Genomic DNA, 6,251 nt, shown 5'->3' with positions numbered 1-6,251 from the left:
CAGGCAGAGTTATAGTTGTAGTCTCAGACCTTCCTAACTGATGCTAACAAATGTTAATGCTAGCCTCTGATTTGGATTGCTAAAGTAAAGGCTGCTAGTTAGCTGACCAGCATAGACTAGTTTGCTGGTTAACAGGCTACACTGGTAAGTTCATTGAAAGCTCAGTTTAATTCATTGTTTAACCAGCACAATAATCATTTTGTCAGTGCTCTAGCACAGGCATGTCCAAAGTGCGGCCTGGGGGCCAATCATGTCCCTAGGTCAGATTTTAAAGACCTACTGTGTTATAGAAAATAAAATGTTTTTGTTTGTTTGTTTTTTTTTAAAAAGATAATGTTTATGCTTCGAAGAAAGATGATGAGGATTGTTGGGTTCTGGGTGATTTTCTACTAATAAATATGGCACTCTTACAAAAAAAAAAGTTTGGACACTCCGGCTCTAGCATATAGAAAGATTAAGTTAATATTTGCAGATATACACCATTTGAATTGAATAGCTCCCTTCACTCTCATGATTTTTAACTTTAAAATGTAAGTTAAAAATAAGTTAAAATTTGGTTCATGTAATGCTGAACAGGTCAATTCAAGCATGTAGCATATTTTTTGCGACACTTTAGTTGTTTGCATTAAAATATAAGTATATATTGTGATTAAAGTATAAAAGTAACAGTGTTTATGCTGCTGGACCCCCTCTAAACCAGCTGTGACTTCCCAACTGGACTTAGACAGATCAACCACAAGTAATTGTGACGGTTCCACAACAGCTGAGTCCTTTTCCTTCTTCAAGATGGTAGACTTTGCTGGCTTTTTACACACTGTATGTCCTGATACCAAATTCTCTAGTATTTCTCTAGTATCTGGCTGCTCTTCCCAGTTTGCAACTTCACATTTGGACTGAAACAGATCAGCTGCTGCTGATTGTGGCGGCTCCACAACAGCTGAGTCGGTTACCATGTGGCTTCGCAGCTTAGACTTAGACTTCTCAGCTGTAGGTGACTGGGGTGGCTCTTTAACTACTGAGTCCTTGTGCTTCCTCATGATGATAGACTCTGCTATGCTTTCCAATGCTGTGTCTCCTGCTACAATTAATCTCTCCTAATGTCAAAGTTAAGTTACTGAAGGATTGTCTCAAGTTACTACTAAAAGGTTTTTTTTCTTATGTATGAGGCTAAAGGTTTCTTGTATGCTTGTTTACAGACCTGAAAGTTGCCGTTGCGTAACACATTGCTGATGACAGCTGTGTAATGTGATTTGTATACTAGGTGGGCATTGTTAAATAAAAGTTGTACTTGATGTTGTACAAAAACTTGCTCTAGCTCTTACAAAAGGATTTGCATGGAAAGAAGGCTTATGTTGGTTCTTATGGACCGCTATTTACAGCCTGATAACCATTTAGAAGTGTATGGTCACAAGTATAAAGTGAAAATAATGGTCTTAGTTCTTGAAATGCTGATATGAGGTTTTTGTAGAACAGCAATAATATTTGCATTACATATAACAAAGAATGGCGATACATGTGTTTTATATGAGCAAAATTAAAGACATTGGTTTGTTGTTGCTAGTCAAAGAAAGTAAAAAAAAATGTCTCTTATTTGTCAGGTATTGTATGAAATATTACTGCCACTATATGATCACACAATTGGTTTGAAGTAGAATTTATAAAGGAAGAGTTTGAAAACATTGTGATGTAAGAAACTATGTTACATTAGTCTTTCATTAACTAATCCTAAGCTGGAGACCTGAATGTTGCAGTTGCATTAAACACTGTAGATGATGATGATTTTTGTACCAAAATAAAGAGGAAACCAGATTATGAACAAGTTCAGTATCCCTTTGCCATCCTTTCTGCACCGCAGACACAAGAGGACGCATCCATATGAACCCAAGGAAGGACCAAAACAGTTGCATGTAATTATGATCACAAGTGCTTTTGCTTGGTGGTTTTTTTGTGGCAAAGTAACATTTTTATAACAGTTTATGGAGTTTGCATGTTCCCCTTGTTCCTACTAAACTAATATATTTCTGTATGTGTTCCCATTTATATTAGAGTTTAAGTACTATAATAATTTTATGTATATAGCACCTTTCAAAACAATGTTACAAAGTACTTCACAGGATAACACGCAACAATAAAGAATTAAAATTAGAAAAATTGGTCAATAATCATAACTCAAATTAAACGATTATTAATATCAATTATAGAGAATCTTTTGTTTTACAATACAGAAACCCCATCAGCTGGACTGATGCCAACTTCGATAGAGGTCTGCACTCCTCTCATGTATGACAAATTTTACACCTCTCACTATAGTTTCACACAGCTGCTATTGGTTTGCCACTTCCTGCTCTTTCTACAAGGTTGTCTTCTGAATTTATTACACACCTGGAGCATCAAACAGCAGCAGAAGCAACAGCCATGCAGTAGATCTCTATCACAGTAGTGCTCTAAGCACATTTCAATGCTCAGCTAGAGTAGAAAAGTGCTATATAAGACCCAGTCCATTTACCATGCACCACACAGGCACAATAAACTGGACTGGACTTTAGATATTTATAAATAAAACCAATGTAACTCCCGCATTTATGCTCACCAGTTCATTTTGCTTAAATTTTAAAATGTCAAGCACCCCAAAAGGATACAAGACACCTCCACGATTGTAAAGTCCATTAGGTTGGTCAGTTTTTCCTCAGCAGGTTGTCTGTTGTGAACAGTGGTGAAGAATTATCATAATTACCTAATATTTTTTCCATCTTCCTCTGCGATTAAGAGTAATAGACTGTATAGACTTATTACATTCTCTTACTGTAGGTGTCACAGTATAATACTGTTCAAATGAAAGAAACTGATTTAAGTGTAATACACAGTATGTCTCCTCCTTTTCTAAAGTGACTGTTTTTGTGTATATGGACCTTTTTTTGGAGTTTTTACACAATACTTGTGAAAGTTGGAAATGGAACCACAAATGGTTTCCAGACAACTTGTGAGTCAATCAAAATCACCCTTTCTCATTTACATTAACCACTAATATGAATAATGAGTACTACAAGTACAAGTTTTCTGATGCTGATACTGTAGATTTTTTTCTAATCCTTGCTTTTACATCTTTTACTGTATACCTGGATACTTTGAGGTAAAGCCATAATAGTTAATTAAACTGAAGTAAGAAGTAAAATTAGGTGTGAAAAAGTATTTTATTGAACTGGAAAGTTTTCAAGTTTTCACAACATACTTGTGTAAGTTTGATTTGAGACCACAAGTGGTTTCCAAATAACTCATGACTCAAACACATGTCACACAAATTGTGACCAGACGGACAAGTGCCAAACTCAGACTGGTAGCCACAGATCATCTGTGAAAAAAACAGACTTTTAGTGCACACAAAAAAATTAAAAAACAAAAATGTGTGGCTACATTGTATCACTACTGGGATTAATACAATGAGTGAAATTACACATTAGGAGGTCCCAGTTGATCAAATAGCACCTTACAAACTACAAGACTATACAATCTGATTCATTAAATGTGACTAGTTTCATTAAATGGAGTAACTGTTGAATGCAGCCATTCAAAAGTATGTTAATTATTGTAAAATGATACTATAATACATTTCCCAGAGCTGAGAAATGGAAAGCTGAGACTAAAATCATAGTGTTTACTCCACTGAAATAAATGGTATGCTGACTGTATGTGTGTGTGAGAGAGAGAACTCATTTACTGTTTATATACACTGGAGAGCTGTTGATGAATGACCCCTTAACACCCTAAGGGGAAATTTCTGTTGCATGAAGTACATACGGAATATAAAGCAAATATTAGGACAGCACAAGCACACAAAAACAACATAACTTCTGACAGAAACCAGACATAGTATAAAACACTATACCCACTGGCTGTACTTTTAAGGGGATCAAAGACAATTTTTAATTATAACTGCAACATGGGGACATAGTATTGGATAATTCAATAACATTTTACATTCAATTATAGGAAAATCTTGACTTTTTTTTAATACAGTAAATAATATTTCATTACAGCAACTGACAATTTGACAAATATGCATATTAATCTTTTTGCATCCCTTTAAATGTTATTAGCTGTATAGCTAGGGATGTCAAACTTATTTTACATTGCGGGCCACAGTGTACAGAAATTTAACTACACTTATAATCAATTAAACATCTAATATCAGAAAAAGAAGCCCAATTTCAAAAGTATGTCTCATTTTTTCTACATGATAATGAAATGCTGCTGTAATAAATTAAAAATATCTGTCAGCGTGACTCTATGGGCTTAAATTGCAAGACGTAAATGTTTGAAATGACAGAAATCTACCATTTAATTACTTTGGTGTAGCGTGAATGCCAATGGGGAGGTCTTTGTCAACAGGAAATGTTGTAAAAGTTGTGAAAATATAGTTAAAAGTTGAAAATGTATATCCTTCACATTTTCCAAAGCCATCCAGTGGGCCAGATTGGAGTCTTCACTGGGCTGATTCAGCACCCCGGGGCTTATGTTTGACGCCCCTGCTGTGGAGGATGACTACATTCTGAAGTTACACGTTCAAACCACACCGTGTCAGTGTTGAACACATGGACTCTTTATATTTGGTGCATGCAACCATTCATACATTCTTTGTTTTGTACAAATGTCAGTATGCTTGCTGCACATGTCATAGTTTTACTACATACAATAAAACTTGCTTCTGCTAAATTGGCCCTGGCAGAGACGTCACTGTATTGGAGAATACTGGTATAGCTATTATAGTATGTCTGTGCTTCTTTTATTTTTTTAAGAGAAAAGTCCACATATCCCCAGAACCCCTCGTGAATGCATCATCAAGAAGTATGTTTCTAAAGACAACACTAAGTACATGTGCAGCCTACTGTAAAAGTATGTAGTGATTACTGATATGAGGGCAAATGCTCACTGAGTTACCCTCTGGAAACATAAACAAATAAATTAATAAATAAATATTATGAAAATTTTGTCTTAATGTATCCTTGGAAACATATTTTCATCAACTGCATGAACACAGACTGTGAAAACTTAGAGGGAATGTCTTGGCTTTACTTCAAGGTCTGACATTGTCCCCTGTGAACTCTCAGAATTACATTATTATTATTATTGGTCAAAACCAGTAAGTCCAAATGTGTAAGCTGTAGGAAATACCAGTTGAGGGCGCTACTCGACCACAGTAATAAACAAGACTTTTTTTTTCCTTTTCTCTCTCTCTCTTTTTTTTTTTTTTTTTTTTTTTTTTTTTTTTGCCTAGGCATGAACCTGAAAACAATACTGGCAACTGTTTGGGGGCAGGAACACAAATCTGGCAGCACTCAGAGCAAACAAAACAGGCTAATCATCTAACTTATACACACCTTAGCAAATCAATAGGTGTTAAAGACCTCAATCCGCAGAGTAGTTCACGGCACAAAGGCAATAAGAGATTACCAGATAGCCTCTCGCTGATATGGTGCTAAAAAGTTAACAAGATTAGCCAGCAATCGCTTTTAATCTTTTTTGATTCATCAGGCATTGTGTTAGTTTCTGAAGTCTGAACTTTGCCTCTTTTTTTCCCCCTAAAATTCAATATGTGCTGGTTTTTGTGAGCAACTCGGTGCTATTATATTCCTTAATAACGAGATCTATAAGTTTAGATCTTATAAATAAATAATAAATAAGTAATATCATGATGATAATAAAGGCTGATTTATTGCGTTGAAGGGTGTTAACACTGGAATGTAGTTGGTGTTTTTTTCTTTCTGTGAACTATCTGCACTGTGCCCAGTGAAGGATTTCATATGCGCACAAAGGTGACAATTGAGGTTTAAATGAAGGATTCTGGAGAAAGACGAGAGAGTGCGTTTGTCAAGAGACCCTTTGGCTTGCAGCCGTCGTGGGCCCTCCGTTAAAATGTAAACTACGTCACCGCTTCCGCCCCCTCCTCCTGCTATCCCTCCCCCTCTCCTCTCCCGCCTCCCTCCCCCGGCGTCGTTGGAGCTTCTCGGCCGCCTGCAATCCAACATGGAGTAGAGAGAGATGGGGCTCTAGCGGGGCCACCCCTCGGTAACAGCAGCGACGACGCGCTTTTTACGCACAATTGGAACCGGAGTCGTCGGTGAAAACATGCGCCTTAGGACTTAAAAACGGAGTGTGTGCCCTGTGCGCCCGTGTGTGTGAGAGAGAGAGAGTGCGTGCGAGTGTGAGTGAGTGAGTGTGTGTGTGTGTGTGTGTGTGTGTTTGGGCAGGGAGGG

Source organism: Pelmatolapia mariae, linkage group LG13, assembly GCF_036321145.2.
Source record: "Pelmatolapia mariae isolate MD_Pm_ZW linkage group LG13, Pm_UMD_F_2, whole genome shotgun sequence".
Classification (NCBI taxonomy): Eukaryota; Metazoa; Chordata; class Actinopteri; order Cichliformes; family Cichlidae; genus Pelmatolapia; species Pelmatolapia mariae.
Note: the sequence above shows the minus strand (reverse complement) of the source record.